General features: G+C 40.4%; 1 pseudogene; it reads left to right on the top strand.

Annotated features, from left to right (window-relative positions):
- LOC119522501 overlaps window positions 1-23,718 on the top strand; it is a 74,082-nt pseudogene extending 50,364 nt beyond the window's left edge.
- Window positions 23,719-24,256: the final 538 nt, after the last annotated feature.

Below are 24,256 nucleotides of genomic sequence, written 5' to 3'. Positions count from 1 at the left end.
GATTGCTTTTCTCTTGCTGCTTTCAGGATTCTCTCTTTGTCTTTGACATTTGATAATCTGATTATTAAGTGTCTTGGCATAGGTCTATTCAGATCTATTCTGTTTGGAGTACACTGCGCTTCTTGGATCCGTAATTTTACGTCTTTCATAAGAGATGGGAAATTTTCATTGATTATTTCCTCTACTATTGCTTCTGCCCCTTTTCCCTTCTCTTCTCCTTCTGGGACACCCAGAAGGAGAATGCACACCCATGATATGTGCATTCATGCGTTTCATGTTGGCATTCAATTCCCTGAGATGTTGCTCATATTTTTCCATTCTTTTCCCTATCTGTTCTTTTGTGTAGGATTTCAGGTGTCTTATTCTCCAGTTCCTGAGTGTTTTCTTCTGCCTCTTGAGATCTGATGTTGTATGTCTCCATTGTGTCTTTCATCTCTTGTGTTGTGCCTTTCATTTCCATAGATTCTGCCAGTTGTTTTTTCGAACTTTCGATTTCTACCTCATGTACACCCAGTGTTTTCGTTATATGCTTCATCTCTTTTGCCATATATTACCTAAACTTTTTGAATTGATCTAACATTAGTTGTTTCAATTCCTGTATCTCAACTGAAGTGTAAGTTTTTTCCTTTGACTGGGCTGTATCTTCGTTTTTCTTAGTGTAGGTTGTAGTTTTCTGTTGTCTAGGCATCTGGTTTCCTTGGTTACCCTAATCAGGTTTGCCCAGAACAGAACTGGCTTAGGTCCCAGAAGGGGGAAATATTCAGCACCAGGTTTCCCTGAAGCTGTGTCTTAGAAGATTGACACACCCTGTGAGGCCTCAAGCCACAGTGCTTTTCCTAACCTGCCCAGCAGGTGGCGCCATTCAGCCTGTTGCTCCCAACCAGTGTCAGGAGGTGTGGCCCCTTTAATTCTCAGCTTAAGTTGTTTCTGGTTTGATTGTTTTCCCCCAGGCCCTGGGGTCTGGTTCTGAATGGAAGGCTGATGGTAGAGCTGGGTACCACCTCTTTCCTCTTAGGGAAGATACACCCCCCAGGGAGTTTTCATTTACATTTACATAGGTTCTTTGTCTCTCTGACTCTGCTATCTCCACCCTTGTCTGGGTCTGAGTGCTGTGAACTTGAAATGGCTGAGGCTTTCTCCACTGCAGAGTACTGTGAACTGAAAATGGCTGAGGTTTTCTCCACTGAGCTGCTCAGGTTGAGAGACAGATAAAGGGACAGAAAGCTCCCTTTCAGGGTCCATCCATGGCCTCCAGTTTCACCCATCAGCCAGAGATAGCACCCAGTCCTCTGGACTCCCTTTCCTGGGAAAGAGAAGTGCCCTGGCTCTTCAAGGTCAGTCATCACTAAAAGCCTCTGTCTGCTTGTTGGGGATTTGCAGCTTGGCATTGTGCAGTCCACATTTACCAATTAAAACCCCAGGTGGAGCTGGACTGAGGAATATTCACTTGTTCAGAGAGTGCTGCTCTCTATCACAGCAAGGCTTTGCAGTTCAGTCTGCCGTGGGGGAGAGGACTCCCAGCTCAGTTCCTCAGTTTCTACTCACAGATTCCATGCTGCGATCTCCGGCATTCCTCCCAATCCAGGTTGGTGCACAATATGTGGACAGTCATGCTTGTCCCCCAGCAGTTATTCCAGATCATTTACTAATTGTTCCTGGTTGTTTTTTAGTTGCTCCAGGGGCACTAACTAACTTCCACTCCTCTCTATGCCACAATCATCTTCTGTCTCCTCCCATCTTTTCTTTAAAACAATTTTTAGTCATTGTCTTGTTTTTAATATGTTGGATCTTGAGAGCTACATTAAATCCAGTGCAAGTGAGTGGGAGTATCAGGGTTGACAGCCACATGCTTTCCTTGATGTGTTTCAGCAGAGTTGTCAAGTAGTAGTAATAATAACTAGCATTTATTGGACATGTACTGCACTGTAGACACTATGCTGATCACTTCATATCACCTTTTTAATGTTTTCAGTGACCCCATGAGGTACGTACAATTGCTGTGTTCATTTTACAGGTGACAGAAGTGAGGTTCAGCAAAGGGAAGTAACTTGTCCCAGTGGAACTGTGTTTCCAGTCTAGGTTGAACCCAAGGCTTTCACCTTTTTACCACTATGCTGTAGATGAGCTTATATAATGAACTTGTATAATGGCCAAAAACTTTCTATTTGTTATATGATGAACTGTTGTGCAGGGTGTGGGCAATGGTGTTGCCATGTCATCTTGATAAATATCTTAATTCTATGAGGCATGACTCTGTCATAGCTTTTCTTTTCTTTGGGCACTTATGTTACTCTTCTGAAATCATTTTGGGATAATTGAATTACTTGGAAAAAATATCTGATGCCTTTCATGTAAGGTAGATGCCCTTTTTTATTTCAGGAGCAAGGTAAGCCATAACATTGCCTTTCTCAAAATAATCATTACATGAAAACTTGTAATTGTGCATTTTATCAAATTTATAAAGCATCTGACATGGGGGCTGACAATATGCTGGGTTTTTGACACAGCCAAGGCACATGACCTGATTGGCATGGCTAAAGCCATGGGATGGCTATGCAAGTTGTATCACAGTGCCAAAAAACACTTGCCTTAGAAATCATTTCAGAAGTATGGTAACTTAAAACAATATGTGCAGAGAAACACAGGAAAGAGAGAACCAGGGATCTGGAAGGACAAAGGGAGTGTGAATGGAGGCAGAACAGGTGTAGGTTTTATCAGAGCAGCCTTGGGGAAGAGCAAAGAAGGCAAGAACTTTGGGTACCTTAGTGTGGAGACTATATTCCTGCATCTGTACGGGGGCGAAAAATAGGGCTAAGATGTGTGCAGAAAGGCTGAAGGGTCTTGGAAAAAATGTTCTGGAATGTTCCAGTGTTGTCTGGTATAGATGAAGTCACTGTATGACAGTTAGGGAGAGTGTGCAGCCATAACCCAGTAGGCCAGGGAGGGGAATTGAGACTGCATCACTGTGTGGCTATGAAAGTCCAATGCATTGTAGGCTCATGGTAGGAAACAAAAATGTGACTAGAAGAAAAAGTTGGTAAATGGAAATCCCTTGCAAGGTTTGATTCTGCTTCCTAGTTACAGCAATTATCCATGAGAGTCAAAGGGAATAACTGTATCTATATTCTTATCACCACTGGGTCAGTTGTTTCTGTTTTTCTGTGTCTATCCCCAAAGTTGCTGAGGATAAATGTGCATGTTTTACATAGTTATAACTTGGTGGGTTTTGTCACCTAATATCATATAAGCATTTTCCATGTTAAAGTCTCCATAGATAACATTTTTTTCATTTTTTATTGTGAAATATAACATACATACAGAACAGTAATAACTTTCAAAGTACAATTTAACAAGTAGTTAGCAAATTTCAAAAAATGTTATGGGTTACAGTTCCACAATTTTAGTTATTTCCTTATTGTGAATATATCATATATATAGAAAGGTGATAACTTTCAACATTTTTCATTGTTTCATAATATTCCCTTGAGTAGATAAATTATTTTAACTATTTTCCCTGTGGGTGAGCAAAGATGCTCCTTTATTGTAATAAATAAACCAATCATAAATATCTTTTTGATTAAGAGTGTGTTTGTGTTTGTGCCCAGTGTGGGTTAGGAGAAGAAGGGTTGGTCAGTAAGACCTCATTTAATAAAGCTATTCATGGTGTTTGCAAAATCCACAGATTATTTTCCTAAAGAATAGTGCCACAACTTTACCCTGTCATCCCCAGAGTCTGAATGTGTTTGTGTCACCACATTTGAATGTGATCGTTGCATTTAAAATATGGCTGGTGGTGTATTGCTTTCAAAAAAAGGACACCGCCAGGAGCTATTTTAAAGCTCATTTTGGATATTCTCAGAACGGTTTTGGACTTGACCATTCTTTTGTGGAACCAGATGAAAATTTTCCGTCTTCCTCAAGGCAGGGGGGGTGGGGTTGATGGAGAGGACTTGGCCTGAGGCTCTGTGCTCTGTGAGCTTCTAGAAATAGGTAAACTTGAATAAGGGCCTCCAGGAATTAGACACTTCAAATGTGGTTAGGAGACTTTAGGAAAGCCAGGCCCAGAGATCATCTGAAGTGTTTTCCATTTGAAAGTAGATATCTTCTATTCCCCATAGTAATTGCGAACATTCAAAGTATTTACATAGCTGACAAAGTGAAAGCATTACTGACTGCCTGATGTGAAAACAGCCAGTCAGATCAGTCAGAAATCAAGTTTGAGTCAATGTTGACTGACCTGACTCAATGCTCCTGTACCAGGTGGTCAGAGATTGCTGTATATATACACAGGTAGACAAAAATCATTAGTGTTTTATTAAGTACTTAATCTATGCCAACTGTGATTTTGAGCACTTCGAATCCATTTAACTTATTTAATTCTCACAATAGCACTATGAAGTGAGTACTGTTATCATTCCCATTTTTACAGAAGATGGGGAAACTGAGGCACAGAGAGATGGAGTAATGTGCTTATGGTTGCACAGCTAGTGAAGGACAAGGCACTTGAGTTCAGACATTTGGCAGCAGGAGCCTTTGTTCTTAGCAACCACTCTCCACTATAGGGATCAGGAATAGAGGACCTGATATGATGATGATGATGATAATGATGATGATAATGATTTTGTAATTTTATGGTCAAACGTTTTATCATTATCTATTATTATTGAGTGCTTATGTTTTCCAGATACTGTCCTTGGTGCTATATGCATATTTTCTCATGTAAAACTTATATCAACTTGATGAGCTGCATATTGACTTTCCTCACTTTAGAGATGAGCATTGTGAAGTTAAATGATTTTCTGGGTCACACAGGCAAGAAGTGATGGAGTCAAGATTCATTTTCGTGTCTAGGTACTCCAGAGCCTATGCCTCAACTAAAATGTCTCCTTCTCACTGAAACACTGCCCAAAGCTGAAGCTTTGATCCAAATATATGTGCTTTTTTTCATAAATTCTTCTAATCCTTATGATAATTTTCTTGCTACCCAATTAGTCAACAATAAGCCTTCTCTTTGTACTGAGTGCAAAGATTTGCATGTAGAAACTAAATTCACCTCTTGCAGAATGGATTGTCTGTCAAAGAGAAAATCTTAGGGCTTGAAGTTAAAAGGTCAAGTTCTGTCTTTGAAGATTTAATGCAGTGATGAAGACTAAAAATTTGTTCTGAGTGGCTTGGAACCATCACTCATTCTATTTCTAGAATGCACTTAGAATCCTAGATTGCCAGAGCTGGAGAGGTATTAGAGGTCATCCATCCAGTTCAACTTTTTTCATTTTACAGATTAAAAATAAAAGAAATAAGCAAATGGACTGAGACTTTAGATTTTAAGTGCTTCTAAGATTCCACAAATATTCATACACATATATATGTGTATATATATATAAATTTACTCTAGAATGAACACATTTATGTAATATATATAATATTTGCATTAAAATAGACTAGAGGGATTTCCAGTTCACCAATAGAGAGTGGGCCCATCCATTTCTCCCAGATACTCCCTCTTACAGCTAAAAAAATCCTAGACATAGCGCAACAAATGAGCAAAGGAAGACTTTGAAAGATGGAAAGCAAAAGGCAGATGCATAGGGACCTTGGGACTTGAGAAACAAAATGGCCTTGGGTTTTCTTATTGTTTCCCACATATACTGGACTGGATGCTACAGAAAGCTTCAACCCAGAACCAAGAATATGCACAGACAAACAAATGCTCCATGAAGAGCCTGTTCCCCTGTATTTGTCAGGGGTCTCCAGAGAAACAGAATAAACAGGATGTGTTTGTGTGTGTGAGAGAGAGATGTATGATATATATGTTTATTTTTAAAGAATTGGCTCATATGATTGATTTCAGGGGCTGGCAATTCTGGCCAGCAGGCTAGAAATTCTGTCACAGTTGATATTGAAGGTTTGAGTCCTAAATCAGCATGGAGAGGAGTAGAGTATAGTCTTGAGGCAAAATTTCTTCTCTTACTCAAATCCACAGTTTTTGCTCTTAAGTCCTTCAACTGATTGAATGAGGCCTACCCACATTATTGAGAGTAATCACCTTTAATTAAAGTTGACTGATTGTAGACATAAATCACATCTACAAAATAGCCAGTAAAGCAGCTCCTTTCTTTGTTTGTTGATTCAGAAGCCCAGGGAGCTCATTGTGGCTGTGTGGAAGTCTTAATTTCCAGGTCAATGGAATCATTGTTACATAATCTGGTGGAAGCACTCCTCCCTTTGGAATTAAGACTTCTAGATTAGCAGAGCACAAGGTCTGGGAGACTGGAAGCAATTTTTTTTTTCTAATGGATCACTAGGTATCATAGTGAGTGGTGCCACTCCCATTTCCACCTCTTGATTATTGGACCTGTGAACCCTGGCTATGGTAGAAACAGCACCATATATTAGACGCTGATGGAGAATATATACAACCTCCTGGTGAACATATTTCCCCAGCACCATTCTGTCTATCTGGCTGCTTCAGGATGACGGGGAATCCTAGCCTTAGAATTGTAAAAAAGGGTGTTCTAACGTAATAGAAAACCTTTATGGTGTTGCAATACCTGCCCTATTCCAACTAGAAAGCAATGGGAAAATTGCACCCCCACCTTTATGCTGGGCTGAGTGGAGAGCTGATATTCTATCCAGCCTACCTCTCCACTGAAGGTCCTCTGCTGTGTGGTGTCAACAGGGTCAAGTTGCATGCTGATCTTCCATCCCCACCCAGTTGAAGCAGGTGATGCTCTAATTCTTCCACCATGACAGTGTCAGTAGGGTCTAGGAGCATGCTGAGCCTCCATCCCTACCCAGCATCAGTGAGGCTTAATGAGGTGATGTAAGGCATGTCTAAGCACCACTAGGCTCCATCCCCACTGGCATCACTTAAAGCCTGAGCCACAAATGGAAAAATTGGTAAATTAGATTTCGTCAAAATTATGAACTTTTGCTCTGTGAAAGTTCCTGTTAACATTCTGAAATAGCAAGCTACATAGCAGGAGAGGATATTTGCAAACCACATATCTGACAAAGGACTATTATGTAAAATATACAATGAACTGTCAAAACTCAGCAGTAAAAAACAAACAGTCCAATTAGGAAATGGACAAAATACATGGAAAGTCATTCCACCAAAGAGGATATACAGATGGCAAACAATAAGCACTTGAAAAGATGCTCAATGCAACTAGCCGTTAGGGAAATGGAAATTAAAAGCATAATCAGATATCACTACACAGCTATTAGAATGGCTAAATTTAAAAATGGTGACAACACTGGATGTGAAGAAATGGAAACCACTCATACATTGCTGTTGGGAATGGAAAATGTTTCATCTACTCTGGTAAACCGTTCTGCAGTTTCTTAAGAAAAAAAAAGCAACTAAAAGTGCAACTACCATGAGACCCAGCAATTACACTCCTGGACACTTATCCCAGAAAAATGAAAACATATGTTCATGTAAAAACCTGTATGCAAATGTTCCTAGAAGCGTTCTTCAATCTATCCTAAAACTGGAAACCACCCAAAAGCCCTTCAATGGGTAATGTAAGCAAAATGTAGTAATCCTTATCATTGAATGTTCCTTGGCAGTAAAAAAGGAATGAACAATTGATATGTGCAGTGGTCTAGATGAATTTCCAGAGAATCATGCTTAATGACAAAAACCAATCCCAAAAGGTTATATAGTGTATGATTCCATTTATATAACATTTTTGAAATGTCTAAATTATAGAAAGGGAGAACAGATTAGTGATTGCCACAGGGTTTAGTGAGGAGATATGAGCAGGAGGGAGATGGGTTCTTGAGGGAGCCTTGTGGTGATGGAAATGATCTGTATCTTGATTATATCAGTATCAGTATCACAATTATGATATTGTAGTATAGTTTTGCAAGATGTTACCTTTGGGGGAAACTGGGTAAAATGTACAGTAGATATCTCTGTATTATTTTATTACAACAGCTTGTGAATCTACCGTTATCTCAAAATAAGAAAGTTTAATTATAAATTATAGTAAATTAGCACTGTTCACAATTGTCAAAAGGTGAAAGCAATCTAATTATCCATCAACTGATGGATGAATATTTTTCAGCCATTAAAAGGCATGAAGTACTGATACATGCTATGATATGGATGAGCCTTGAAAACTTAATGGTAAGTGAACGAGACCAGACACAAAAGACCATGTATTGTATTATTCCATTTAAGTTAAATGTCCAGAAATGGTAAATCCATAAATATGGGTGGCAGATTAGTGGTTGTCAGGGGCTGTGGGGAGGAGAGAATGAAGAGTGACTGATTATTGGGTGCAGGGTTTCTTTCTGTGGTGATGAAAAGGTTCTGAAAGTACATGATGGTTGCACAACATTGTGAATGTACTTAATGCCACTGAGTTGCATACTTTAAATTTGTTACAATGGTAAATTTTATATTATGTATATTTTACCAAAAGAAAAAGAAAAAAATAAAGTCAAAAGTGAGACATCAATATACTAAGAGTATTTGTTGCTGGGTGAGTGGATTATAAAGAATTTTTATTTTCTCCTTTATACTCTTTTGTACTTTCAAAATCATTTAAATAAGGATGTATAATTTTTTCATCATAAAAATTTAAAGAGAGAAATAGCAATACATGTTCTCTTATATATTAAGCCTAGCATTCATTGAAAGTTGGAGTTAGTGGAGCGTAATGAAGAAGAAGATACTTTTATGTGGGAAATGTTGTACACATACAAAAGTTTTTTAGAATAGTATAAGGAACCCCTATTTACCCATCACCCAGCTGCAATATTCACAAACTCATGGCCAATCTTATTTTATCTATATCCTACCCACTTATAAAGGATTAGTACAAGTTGCTGTGGGGTAGATGAAAAGAGCATGGGCTCTGGAGTAGGACATATCTGTCCTTCAATCTTAACTCTACCATTTCTTAACTGAACTGGGAGTCCAGAACACTTGGGTTTGCATCTCCCTTCTCTTGACTGATTTGCAGGTACCTCATGATGGCTGCATATTCTCATTTTCCTTCACTGCTAAAAATGATAATCAAAGTGTTCCTGCATTATAAATGAAATTGCATGTAGAGAAAGAAACAAATATGTAAGATACAGGTCATTGTATAAATTGTTTAGGCCATCTACTTTTTTATAACCCAGACAAAAGTCAGACAACCAGAAATCTTGATGTTTTTTAATGAAGTTAACCACACAGGGGCTAATCAGCATTCATTCAGGCAGAGTGACCCCATGGCTTGAGGCAGTCCCGGTCTGCTCCTGTGATTGGGTATTATTATTATTAGAGATTTCTTATACTTTCAAAGCGTTCTGGTCTGAATAATACATTTTACAGTCACCCTACATATAGGAAATGTTGATGTTTATGGAAATGACATTTCAGGAATTATAAAGGAATCACAATAAAAATATCTAATAAATAAGTATATTTCAAAGCATTTTTAAATGTTGATGAATATTTGTTCCAGTTTGCTAAAGCTGCCAAAATGCAATATACCAAAAATGGGTTGGCTTTTACAATGGGGATTTATTAGCTCACAAATTTACAGTTATAAAGCTGTGAAAATGTCCAAATTAAGACGTCAACAGGACGACTGATACCTTCTCTGAAGACAGGCTGCTGGCATCTGTATGCCTCTGTCACACAGGAAGGCACATGGCCGGTGTCTGCTGGTCCTTCTCTCTTGGGTTTCATTGCTTTCAGCTTCTGGTTCCAGTTGCTTTCCCTCTGAGTTTCTGCGGGTCCTCTCCTAGCGTCTCTAAGGCTTTTCTCCATGAGCTTCTCTTAATTTCATCTCTTAAAAAGGACTCTAGTAAGGGGATTAAGACCCACCCTGAATGAGGTGGGTCACATCCCAATTGAAATAAACTAACAAAAAGGTCCTGCACCCACATGAATGGATTAAAAGACCATGGCTTTTCTGGGGTACATAACAGCTACAAACCACCACAATTAAAAAAAAATAACCATTTTTGTTTGTGTTAACTGCACTTCCCTGATATGTAACCATCATCTTATTTTAGAATAGTTATTTCTTTATGATTCTGGGTAATTCACAAATGACTCTAGTTGGCCCAAATATAAAACTTCACAGGACTTAACTCTTTTTAAAAAGGACTGTGGTTTCATTTGTAACAGCCCTATCTTCCTATTTTTCAAAGGCAAGGCAAGCAGGTTAATTCTCTCATGAGAGAAAGGCTATTAGAGCTACATGAAGGAGCCCTTGTGGACAAATCAGAAAACTGAATTAACCACAGTGCTAATGGCTTCTCCATTCAAATAAAAATCTAAAGTGCCACCAAGCATGACCCTAGTGCCTGACAATTGTTTTACGATCACCTTTAACAAGCCTGCCTCACATCAACCCAGGGGACACAAGTTAAAATAGTTGGGCTTGCTTTCTAATAGAAAAATATGTTTGTATTCATTCTTTCAACATTTATCAAATACCTTCCACATCCCAGGCTCTATGCTAGGCATTAGAGACACAAAGATGAGTAAGGAAGAGCCAACTCTCTAGCTGGTCATGAAATAAAATGAGGGATGTGGTTTGAACTCATTGATTATGGGGATTTGGGGGTTCATTTCACCAGCTGCAAGTATAAATTACAATTTATCATTTGCTTTCAAGAATCTGCCATTTCATTCATCCATTTATTCCAAAAACCTTGATTGAATGCCCACTCATTTCCAGGTACTAAACTGGGTACTGGAAATATAGTGGTGAATAAAGCAAAGCCCCTGCCCTCAAAGTGCTTATAGCCTAGATGGAGGATACAGACAATTTAGAAAAGCAAATAAATATATAACATGTCAGATGGCAATATGTGCTATGAATAGAAAATAATGCTAAGTAAATGGGGATAGAGTTTTATGGGGTTAGAGTGGGAACTAGTTTATATTGGATGGTCAAAGAAGGTGTTCCAGTTTGCTAATGCTGCCTATATTAGTTAGGGTTCTCTTGGGAAACAGAATCAATGATAGATGTCTCTGATTATCAAATTGTAAAAGTGACTCACGCAACTGTGGGTATGCACGAGTCCAAATTCTGCAGAGCCGTCAACAAACTGTCAACTCCAAGGAAGATGTCTGATGAACTCCTCAGGAAACGAACCGGCAACTTCGACGAGCTCCCCAGGAAATGCTTCACTGGGCAGCCGAAGAAGAAGTGAAGGTTCTCTAACCGTCCCGCTTATAAGCCTTCAACTGATCACCCGGACCAAATCCAGCCAATTGCATTCTCTCATTGTGGAAGGCACGCCCCTTGATGAGTCATCAGTCAGCCGCAGTCAATTGACTGATGATCCAACAAACCAGCCCATTGGTTTATTAACCAGCCTCAAATATCCTCACAGCAATCATCAGGCCAGTGCCCACTTGACCAGACAGCTGGGTCACCTAGCCAAGTTGACACATGAACCCAACCATCACACTGCCGTTATGCAAAATACCAGAAATGGATTAGCTTTTATAAAGGGGATTTATTTGGTTACAAAGTTACAGTCTTAAGGCCATTAAATGTTCAAGGTGACACATCAACAATAGGGTACCTTCACTGGAGAAAGGCCATTGGCATCTAGAAAACCTCTGTTGGCTGGGAAGGCACATGGTTGGTATCTGCTTGCTCTCAGGTTGCATTTCAGAATGGTGTTCTCCAAAATGTGTAGTGTGTGGCCCTATGTGACTCTTTTTAGAGTACTCCAGTAAATCAATCAAGACCCACCCTGAATGGGTGGAGCCACAACTCCATGGAAATAATGTAATCAACAGTATTGACCACAGTTGGGTGGGTCACATCTCCGTGGCAAAAACCTAATCCAAAGATTCCAACCTAATCAACACTAATATGTCTGCCCCCACAAGACTGCATCAAACAACATGGCATTTTGGGGGACATAATACATCCAAACCGGCACAGAAGGCTTCCTTAGAAAGAAGCCTTTGAGAAGAGATTGAAGGAAATGAAGGAGATATGAGGAAAGAGCACTCCAGGTAATGGAAGTGTGATTGGTATATCTCCCCCAAAAGCAAGGGGGCCAGTGCAGCTGGAACAGCATGAGCTAAGGACTGAGTTGTAGGATGGAGATAAGGTCAGAGGTGGGGAGGCAGGCAGGCCACATTGGGTAAAGAAATTGGAGTTTGTTCTGTGTTTGGAAACCATTAGATGAATTTGGACAGGAGAATGACACTATTGGCCCTAGATTTTGGAATGATCTCCTGGCTGCTGTGTTGAAAATGACTGTAGGAGGGCAAGGGTTGAACTGGGGAGACCAGTTAGGAGGTTATTGCAATAAGCCAAGCAAAAGATGAATGGCAGCTTGAACTAAGATGTTAGCTGGCAAGAAATGGTTGGATTAGGGATAGAGTCCGAAGGTAGAGCCAAGCAGGAGTTGCTTGACAAATTTGATGTTGCTATAAGACTCTAACTATTTGCCTTGAGCTATTGGAAAAAACTGAAATTGCCATTTACTAAGATGAGGAAGACCATAAAAGCAGCAGGTTTAGAGACAGAAGTCATGAGTTAGCCATTGGATATATCAGGTTTGAGTTTCGCCATCTAAGTGGAGACCTAGAGTAGGCAGTAGGCTATGCGAATCTAGAATTCAGGTGAGCTGTCTGGGCGAAAGAGAAAGATTGTAGAATCATCAACTTATGAGTGACATTTAAAGCCAAGAGGCTGGATGCATTCCATAAGGGAATGAGTGTAGAACCTTGGGAGACTGAGTAGGAACAGCCAGTAAGGGTAGGAGAGAAGCTTAGAGAGAGTAGCATCTCAGATGTCAAGCGAAAAAAGGTATTTAAGAAGGAAGGCCTGATCAGCTATGTCAAATGCCACTTCATGTATCTGAGAATCATTTATTGAGAGTGCACTTTTTTCTAGGCACTGAGCTAGGTACTTGGGATTCCCAGCTGAACAACCTGTGCTTCCTACCCTGGGGGAGCTTATGGTTCAGTGGAGGAGATGGGCAAGTAACAAATCATGATGATATAGTGTGGTCAGTGCTGAAAGAGTCATATGCACAGTGTACCATGCCTTTCTTTGCAAATCTTTTGAGATAAGTGATTGGCATGAATAGACCTTTTTTTATTTATTCATTAATGTAGTGTATTGATTGAGTGTTGCCAGTGATGTACTGAATGACATTTCAGGGTTTATTGCCAAAGAGGTAAGTTAACCATAAGCCAAGTCTCTTGGGAGGTATTTTTCAGAACAGGCAAGGTATTGTTACAGTTTCAAAAGGGATTGGAATTCATTCTCTTCTACTTCTTATTCAAACTGGAATTATACATTGGGAAAAAAGGTAAAAATATATACTGGTCTAAATATATGGAAGCATCAGACAAATGTTCTTTATCTAAAGCTGTTGGGGTTCCTTAAGGACATCTTCCCAAGGAAGTGGGAGTGGATGGGCAGAATTAGCAATATCCACAGCTTCCAAAGGAAGTTACCTATTTGCTTAAGCAACTCTCCTCTTTTGATTCAGTTCACTCAAATGATCAATTCGGTTGAAAATTAACCATGTCCTTGGCTTGGTTATTTTACTTGTCCATAGACAAAACAACCACACAGTTAACTTGGTGGATTCATTAGAGGAAGTAGAGCAGAGGCTTTCAAATCTCGTACTCTAGAGTTAGATTGCCTCACTTTGAATCCTAGTTCCACTGCTCACTAGCTAGGTGATCTTGGGCAAGTTACTTGGCTTCTCCATCCATTAGTTTCACTGTCTGTAAAATGGGGAGAACAATAGAACATGACTTGGAGAATCACTGAGAGTATTAAATATGTCATTATGTGAAAGGTATTTAGGAAGGTGCCTGGGGCATAGTGGGTTCAATATATGGGCTTGCTATTATTACCTGGCTCAACTCTCCTAGTCTGGCCTCACTGGCTATCACTTGCAGCCACACAGCCTCACTCCAGCCAACCGAAGCTGCTCAAAGACAAGAGCAGAGAAGAGACCAGCCAGGGGGCTTTTGCAGTGACTCAGGCGACAGCTGAGGGTGACAGAGGAGAGAAGAGTAGACTGATTCAGATTATATTTTGAAAGTTGAGTTGATAGTATTTCCTCATGGATTACTTGTGAGGGGTGAGGGAAAGAGAAGTCAAAAAAGATTCCTGGCTTTTGGGCTTGAGCAGTTGGATGGAAGAAGTTTGAGAGAGGAACAGGTATTCCGTCTAGGTCATCTGTGTTACAGATTTTGATCATCCCCAAGTGGAGACGTCAAATAGGCAGTTGGATAATGTCTAATAGGCAGCTCTGACCTCTCCTCAGAAGAGAGGTCAGAGCTGCAGATATAAATTTGGGAATCATCAGTAAAAAAATAATATTGAAATTTTGAAGTCAAAGGCAAAGTTGAGGTCTCCTAGAAGCTAATAAAATCATGTATCTTTTAGGATTGTTATAAGGATTATATGAGTACGTGCATGTAAAGTACTTGGCACAATTCCCGGAACATAGTAAGTGTACAATAAATGATAAAATTATCATTATCATTATGCTTATTATTAAGAATAACTTGTTGCAGTGATGGGGGTTATGGTAAACCTCCATTGTCATTTAGAGAAGAGCCTCCAAACATTTCCCCTATCATGGCATATGTAGAAAATGATAACGTTTCTACAACACAGTGGGGTAAATTTCACTGCCTGAGACATCTAGCTTAGATCCTTCCCAGGGAAATCCCAACTGCTCCAAGGGGTGTGGGCATAAATACCTCTGACCATAGTAATGCATTCTCAGTACAGTACTGCATCCCACTAGTTGGGAAGCTTTAATCTAGAGCCGTGATACCGAAAGTGTGGTCTGTGAACCAGAGTCATCAGCGTCACCTGGGAACTTGTTAGACCTGCAGAATCTCGGGTTCCACTGATTTCCAGTATACATTTTAACAAGATCCCCAGGTGATTCCTATGTTCCTTAAAATTTGAGAAGCACTGATGTATAGGATTGTTGTACAAATCTCATATAACCAATATTCATTAAAACTGATCCATGGGTTGCCAAATTTGAAATGATTATTTCTTCTTTCAACACAATGTATATATGGTGTCTATTATGTGCTGGGTACACAGAGAAATTGGCAACAGGGCCATTTTCACATTGTGGACTTTCCTGCAGTGTGGGAAAAGCTCTGGGGTTCATTGTTTAATTGTTTTCTGTTTTACAAGGACACTTTATGCCCACGTTGTGCCATGTCTATACATGATGACTGGCTTCGGACCATCGCTTACCCTTGCAGCTGTGACAGTTTATCTGGGGGATGTAGTTCATGGTGGGAAATTTGACACCTCACTTGGGGCCACATTCAAGGGCTGCTGCTGAACCGAGGAAATTCCATTTGGCCTGAGATAATGACTCTGAAGCACACTGAAGAAACGAGGCACTGTCTGCTCAATTTGGTTTAGATAGAAGGGGAATGTGTCTAATTCAGGCCTCCACAAAAACTCATTTCTTCCCAAATCCAAGTTTTATTCCCTGAATTACCCAGGTAGTTTCATTATTCAAAATTTTCATTTGACCCTTATAGATAATGCCAAAGGCTTGGTTAATGTGTGTTGAAATGCCTTGTTTAGATTTTGAATATTAAAATATTTTTATAAGTCAACCTAATAGGTTTAATCAAAATACTGATTTTTTTCTTTCTGGTTTGGGAATGTCCAAACACCCTCTTATTTCCCAGTGGGTCTAGCCTGATTCACAACAGTGGGTATAGAGCAAAGGAAGTTCTCTATTAGACATTCTAGAAACAAAGGAATGGGGTCAGGAAGAAAAGAGACAGTTCAAATGAAAATGTTAGCCCAGAAGGAGAGACAGATGCTGCATAGAAAGTTTCTTGTCTGCAACTGAAAACAGCCTGAGGAGCAAGTGGGAAAAGTATCTGCTTTGGATATATGGCTATCTGGGGTGGGGCCGAGCCTGGAGATGGTCCTTATGCATTGACTATTAGGTGAAAATCTTTTCTTCTGGTACCCACTGTCTTGCAATATATGGCCAAGGGGTTTTCAGAGAGCAGAGAAGGTGTTTGCATACGGTAAGACTAACTAGTGCATCTTTAAATTCAGTCACTCTGGTGTTCAGTCTGTAAGTTCCATGAAGCACAAAGGCCATATGATGGCTTCCTGTCCCATAATGCCTGCTGCAATATGGCCATTGGAGGGTGTGAAAGCAACTGAGAATCTAATATCTAATCCATTTCATGTTGATCTGTGAAATTCACATGGGCCTGCAGGGACAAAATTTCTCAGGGGCAAATGATGATGAAGGAGGTTCATCCAACAAAAGAGAGCTGGTAGATGGCTTCCTCGATGTGACCATGGACAAGGTACTTCCTCTCTTGGAGCCTCGGTCGGCCCATTTGTCGTCTTAGAAGATGTGGATTAAATGATCTCAAGTGGGCCCCTACTAAATCGGGCATTCTATAATCCTAAACAAGCTTGGAATTTAAACCTGCATTTTAGGAAGCAGCATGTCAAAGATCTCTAAAAATAGTTATACAACCAATATCTCAATGGGTGGGTGTGATGGTTTGAAGCTTATGTACCCCAGAAACAAATGTTCTTAGATCTAATCCATTCCTGTGGGGTGGACCCATTGTAAGTAGGGCCTTCTGATGAGGTTATTTCAGCTAAGGTGTGGCCCACTTCATTCAGGATGGGTCTTAATCCTCTTACTGGAGTCTGTTAAAAATGGGATGGAAACTGAGAGAGAGAAAGCCACAGAAGCCAGAAGCTGAAATCAACAAAACCCGGAAGAAAAGAGAGACCAGCAGATGCTGCCATGTACCTTGCCATGTGGCAGAGAAGCCAAGGATCACTGGTAGCTGGTCTTTGAGAAGAAAGCACCGCTTTGATGATACCTTGATTTGGACAATTTCCTGGTCTTGAATTGTAAGCTAATAAATTCCCATTGTTTAAGCCAACCCATTTCATGGTCTCTTCTTTCAGCAGGCTCAGAAACTAAAACAGTGGGTTATCTTCAAAATGCTTCTATTTCAAAAATCACTGAAGGGAAAGAGATCCAGGATATCAGACTAATAGCATTCTGAGTTGGGGAACTTTGAGGAGACGAAATGAAATCAAATCCTTAGCCCCATGTTCCATTCTTCCAAAGCACTCCAGTCTCTAATCTAGAGAATGCCTGTGGCCTGGAGCAATGGATGGAACAGGGATAATTCTTGAGGGTCACTTCATGGGCCCTGTATCCAAACTCCTGCTACCATGACCAATCAAGAGCAAACAATAGTCAGAGTCATCGAGAGGAGAAAAAACCTTTGGGATGTAGAAAATATACACGATGAAAGAAAAGCATGACTTTTTTAATTACCTGTAAGAATTTCAAGGGAGCAATTATCATGCTCTTTAATTGGGTATCTTTGTTCACAGTACATTTTCAGACAAAACCACAACATGGTAATAATTTCCACTTCTATAGAAAGATGGTTTTCCAGGACATATCACCCTAATTAGATCCCCCCCTCCAGTACTTAAAAAAGCCACACATTTAAATCACTGAGTACATTTCCCATTTCGATTAATATTCATGCAAGTGAGAATCATAAAACTACAATGTGAAATTGAATAACAATAAAATGACTAAGATCTACTAGAATGAAGTGTAAATATTGAACATGCTTCAGGTTTTCACTTCAAGTAGTTAAAAACAACACTAACTCATAATTATTGTACAAACTATGGAAATCCATCAACCAAACACCAGGTAGATCTTGAAATAAATCGTGTCTGCTTATGCGATCTTAGTTTTAAAAAGGTGTTTGAAATGTGAGGAAAAGCTGCACCATCAGCAATTTTTATATTGGTCTTCTAAAGGTCCTTTCCTTTTAGGTGGGTGATTTAGATAGGCCAACTTTTGCCTTAAAGTTGGAGAATCTGTGTTAGGGTCCCAGCTCTGCCACTGTTCTTGGCTGTGCGACCTCCGACAAAACACTTAATTTCTCAGACCTTCCATTTCCTCAGTGATAAAAAAAGATGATAATATCTATTTCCTGGGGCAGTTGTGTCAAAAAATATATAATAAAAGAACTTAACACACAGTAAAGCACAATAAAGCCATCGCATAGTGAATCCCTTATCGATAACTACATAACAACCCACTCCAAAACTTGGCTTAAACCATGATTTTTTTTAATTCTCACTGTTTCTGAGCTTCAAGAACTTGAGTAGGGCTTAGCTGGGCAACTCTGGCTCCAAGTTTCCGAGCCTTAAACTCTCTCCATGTGGGCTCTCCACTCAGGCTAGTGTAGGCTTCCTCAAAGCATGGCAGACTCAAGGCAGTTTGATTATCTGGTGGCTGGCATCCCGCAGAAGGACTGTCCCCCCAAAATAAGGCAGAAGCCCATAGCATTTTAATGACATAGCTTTGGAAGTCACATAGCATCACTACTGATCAAGACAGTCATGAAGGCTCAAGGTCAAGAGGAAGAGCTATATATCCCACCTCTAGATTCAAGGAATGTCAAAGTCACATGGTAAGAAGGACATATGGGATGGGAGCTATTGCTGCGATCACCACATCTGGTATGAAAACCATAATTTTCTATCAAAATTGCTGGTCTGATTAAAAAGATCATGTAGAGGCCTCTTTCTCTAACCAAACCATTCCCTCAAAGCCATTATCCATTGAGTTATTTTAAAGTAACATAAATATATCCCACAATTCCCTTGTAGGTTGCAAAGAATAATATTTAATACCATGGGGGCATCTGCTCTGCAACAGACAGTATTGTAGATGCTTTACATACATTATTAGTGATCCTTTATCTGACTTGTAAAGTGAGACATGTTCCCATTTTACCAAGGAGCCTAAATACAAAGAGGTTAAGTGACTTGCCTTGGTCACAGAACTCAAACCTTGCACTTTCACTCCTTTTATTACATTGTATTGTCTCTCATTAACACCAAATGCTTAAATATAATGCTTACTAGTTTCCGGCACTTTCACATACATACATACACACACACACACCCACACACACACACACCCTTCACTTCAACCCTGTGAAGTAAGTACTATTATTAGCTCCATTTGGCAGGTGAGAAAACTGAGGCCCAGTGAGATTATGCAACTTGTCCAAGGGCAGAAAGTTAGTAAGTGGAGGACCGTGGTTTCACATGGAGAGCTGACTCTAAAATTATTCTGGAATCATTAAGATAAGTCAGCATAAATTAGCTGATCAAAAGAAAATTTTTTTTGAGTGGCGGGATGGGATGGGTCCAGGTTGGGCATCAGGTATGGGGAAAGGTCACAAGGAAATTAAAGGAACTGTTTTAAGAAGGCTGTTGTTACCTGGGAGTGGTTGCAGGGGTGATGGTAGCATGGGCAGATAGGCAAAGCACAACAGCTAAGGTCTGCCTACCTCCCAGTTTTCCCAGGGTGGGCCTACATAAGACTTGCTACCCAAATGCATCTTAAATCATTGTGTTAGCAGAACACATTTTCTACAGTGAAGTGGGAAAATACTGATCTGAATTGAATGTAGTATGGTACGCTTGCTTTCTGTCAGATGAAACCAGGCTTTTTCATTTATCATGCATTGTCATTATGCAGGTATTTATAAATCAAGCTCCCAATTCTTTTGTTTTATCTGTACAAAAGCAACATCACACAGCAGGTGTTCATTCTTTGCCCTTAACCTTTGCAATGTAGGGTGAGCAAGAAGTCACTCACCATTTGCATACTTCCATTAATACAAGAAACTTGAAATTCAACTAGAAAGTAAGAAATTCATTTAATGACACATACAATCTGAATGCTTCATAGTGACTTTTCCTGCATTTGTGACACCTCAACTGTAGTGGCTTCTAGAATCAGGTTCCAATGAAGGAATCACACTCACTAGCTGTGCTGTATCAGGCAAAGCACCTCTCTTGTCTGTTTTAGATTTACTCTACTGCAAAAGGTCAATAAAGCCTTCCCTAGTCTCCTCCAGGAAGGATAAACTGCAGTTTGCATGAAAGCTTTATTATTATGATTCATATTGGCAGATTGTCTTTATTTGGTAAGCATGCATAAATATTAGTCTTCATTCAAAAGCACATATTTATTGGTGCCTACTATGTGTCACTGTGCCAGTTTGAATGTATTATGTCCCCCCCAAACACCATTATCTTTGATGTAATCTTGTGTTGGCAGACCTATCAGAGTTAATTAGATTGTAATTCTTTGAGTGTTTCCATGGAGATGTGCCCCAACCAACTGTGGGTGATAACTCTGATTGGATAATTTCCATGGAGGTGTTGGCCCGCCCATTGGATGCACTATATAAGAACAGACAGAAGGAGCAAGCTGCTACAGCCAAGAGGGACACTTTGAAGAAAGCACAGGAGCTGCAGATGAGAGACAGTTTGAAGATGGCTGTTGAAAGCAGACTCTTGCTCTGGAGAAGCTGAGAGAGGACAAATACCCCAAGTGCAACTAAGAGTGCCATTTTTGAGGAGCTGAAGCCTAGAGAGGAACGTCCTGAGAGAAAGCCATTTTGAAACCAGAACTTTGGAGCAGATGCCAGCCACGTGCCTTCCCAGCTAACAGAGGTTTTCTGGACACCACTGGCCATCCTCTAGTGAAGGTACCTGATTGTTGATAACTTACCTTGGACACTTTATGGCCTTAAGACTGTAACTTTGTAACCAAATAAACCCTGTTTATAAAAGCAAATCCATCTCTGGTGTTTTGCATTCTGGCAGCATTAGCAAACTGGAACAGTCAGGTACAGTTCTAGGTGCCAAAGCTAAAGCAGTGAAAAAGGCACAACAAAATAATCTTACTCTCATTGAGCTTTCATTCTAGTGGGGGGAGATAGAACTTAAACAAGTCAACAGGTTAGGCTTGCCAGTGATAGGTATTATGGACAGCAAAGGACAGGAAAGAGGCCGGGAGAACTGTGGTGATGGGGTTATGTCTGCAGTATGGGTGAGGGGACAGGTACTATTTGATGTAGGAGAGTAAGGAAGACTTCTCTGATAAGGCATCATTGGAAATAAGGTAAATTTGGGGATTCCGTATCATGGCATCAAATGATGCCAAGTAATGAAAACAATTTTTTTAAAATTCCTGTTAAATCTATGTAGTGTTGGTGTGGAAAAAAAACTGAGAGGACAAAGGAAGAGTGGTGGCAGCTTCCTAGGGACTGTGGCATCAGCTGGCCCACTGCACCTGCTGCCCTTGGAGATTAAAGCTGTTGTCCAGTGGGCCCGCAGTGGCCACCTATAGAGAAGGGCTGCCAGGTTGAATTCTCTTACCCTCCCCTAATCCCAGGAGACGGGCATCATTGCCATACTTTACCTGGAGAATGGAAATATTGGCCCTTCATTGCCTTACCAGATGGTGCTCATAACTACCAGGAAGATACCGTATTATGTCACTTGCCACCCAGAAGTGGAAATGGAGCCACAGCATACAGTAACTTTTGCTATCGACAAATTGAAGCCAAGGCATTGAAAGTAAGGCAAACATATATCACCAGAGAGACTGTTCCCAAAAGTGTCTGTGTGTTCTAAGCAAACCACCTCTCTATAGATTACTTCCAGCAAAACTTCCACTCACTACACATGCATATTTAGAAGAGAAGGATTTTTCCCAAATTTCTATTCTAAAGGAGCTTCATGAACATATGAATAGCCCCTTGGAAAGAAGTTCATTAGGAGGACCCTAAGTATAAGTTGGTTTATCTCCTCAAGATCTTGTCCTTCATTTTCGACACAAGGTCTAAATCCTATTTAAACTGATTCTTCTTGAGAATAAGGTTCTCTTTTACATTTCTCCAGTGAATAAGTCAGTGGATGCACTGATGACTGTGTTATCCCTTTTTCCCAGGCATGACTGAATACGGTCTCAGTGACTGTTCTCACTATAGAGTATGTCTGAAGATGCTGGGTTTTGGGAAAGTTATCCCCCTGCAGATGATTTTGCTTCTGGGTTTGCTCCTGACATTTCAAATACCAACTTAGGAATTCTCAAGAGATCCATGACAGGAAAACATGGAGAAAATAGTGTCATCAAGAATGAAGGATCTTTGTTCCAAGTAGAAAATGACGACAGCAAAGGAACCTAATGATACCAATTAATATTTACAACCTCCTTCCTGCCTGTGCCCATTTGGATGTATTATGTCCCCCAAAACATCATGTTCTTTGATGCAATCTAGTGGGGGCAGACGTATTAGTGCTGATTAGGTTGGAACCTATCGATTGAGTGTTTCCATGGACATGTGACTCAATCAACTGTGGGTGAGACCTTTGATTGGATAATTTTCATGGAGATGTAACCCCACCCATTCAGGGTAGGTATGAATTAAATCTCTGGAGTCATATAAAGGAGCTGACAAACAGAAGGAACTCAGAGCAGCTGTGAGTGACATTTTGGAGAGCAGCTAAGACAGGACAAAACACCCAAGAGCAACATTTTGAAGAATGCACAGGAGCTGAGAGAGGAGCTGGAACACAACCCGGGATCAGCAGACACCAGCCATGTGCCTTCACATCTAACAGAGGCTTTCCGGACAACATTGGCCTTCCTTTGGTGAAGGTATACTTGTGTCAATGCCTTAATTTGGACATTTTCATGGCCTTCAGACTATAAATTTGTAACCAAATAAACGTCCTTTATAAAAGCCAATCCATTTCTGGTATTTTGCATAATGGCAGCATTAGCAAACTGGAACACTGCCCCTCTCTGGAGTCTTCAGAAACTGACTAGGAGACCTTGGCTCCTAGTGTCTTAGAGGATCCCAACTCAAAAGAAAGGGAACAAGTGGGGTCAGAACAGACAAACTCATTTTCAAAGGACTCTGTGCCCTCAGACAGTCCTCTGATGACTGAACAACCTCAAGCTAACACAGGGCAGGTGGTCTTGAAACCAGGGCTAATTTTGGGGTTGGAAGAGGACCAGTATGGCATTGCAGCAGCAGCATCTTCTCTCTCATGTCACCACTCATAGATTTGTTGCTGGAGCTACTAACATCCTTTTTTGCCAACAGAAACAACTCAGTGGTGCCATTGTGGAAGTGGAAGATGCTCTGATCCAGATCCCTGATCCAGAACTCTGGAAGCTGCTTAACCCAACCTCTGATTGAGTCCCTAGATTATCTAGTGAAGCACATGACTGAGAACTGGGATGACATCTTCCTGGGTGGCACAGGCTAGGAGGGAGGTGACAAATGGATCTGGGCCCAGTTCGCAGTCCACATCCATGCTCTGCTGGTGTGACGTTGCAGTTAGATAGTGACCTATGGGACAACCTTGTTACAGCATGGAAGAATACACAAAACTATATGGTATGCAATGGCAACAAGCATCCGGCACTTTCAGAAATAAATCCTAATCATCTATTTCAAGGCCAACATTCAGTGCCAGACATGAAGTTCAGATATTCACATTTTGTTTAGAATAGCCAATGTGGCAAAAAAAAAAAAAAAAAAAAAAAATTGGAAATGCCATGGTGCCATGGTCACAACCAGCCAGAATGTTGTACAACTAGGAGAAGCTGTTGGCCAGTCAGTTGGAGGAGCTTTTGCCACTGCAAAGACAACCGCCTTCCTGGCTTTCTACTTTCACCAATTCCACCCCCAAAATTCTCACCAAGTCACCAGATGGGAAGCCCCAAGCAAGGTGTCCAAAGGCTGCTGTTTTAAGTGTCCCCTGTCCATTTGCTTCTCCCAGTCTGTTCCTCTTCATCAGCCACAGGTCCACAGCAGGGGACTGAGACATCAAACTGCCTACACAAAATGTTACACTCTGTCTAAATGTGTGTCACAAGATGCTGAAAAGACGAAATCACAACCATTGCAGGGTTGGTTTTCCAGACTGGGGTTTTTATGTGGACTACTTTTATTTCAGCCTGAGCCTGATTAAAACACCCAAGGAAATGAACCTTCTAATGAATTTTGAGTTCTGATTTCGTGCATGTGTCTATTTTAGAGAAGTGTCTACTTACGTAAATTTTGTTCTGTCTGGCTGTTTGAATATCCAGATGGTCACTGTAATTTATATTTGCTAAAATTGTTATAAGACTTATAATTTCTCTAAAGTTGGCCCTAAAATGTACTTATAAAGTTAAGGGGCCAACAGGCTAGCCCTTTGGTATTTTGCTGAGCTATGTGATGATTTTTGTTTGTTTTCTGTCCACAAAACACATTTATCCATTCATTTCCCCAAAGGAACGTGGAAGTCAGAGGTAGTAGTTCTGAGGTAGTAGTTTCACGATTTTAACCAAATCCTTAAAAACTTGATAGGAGTCATTA

This window comes from Choloepus didactylus, chromosome X, assembly GCF_015220235.1.
Source record: "Choloepus didactylus isolate mChoDid1 chromosome X, mChoDid1.pri, whole genome shotgun sequence".
NCBI lineage: Eukaryota > Metazoa > Chordata > Mammalia > Pilosa > Megalonychidae > Choloepus > Choloepus didactylus.
The sequence above is the reverse complement of the archived record's forward strand: the minus strand, read 5'-3'. Positions and strand labels throughout refer to the sequence as shown.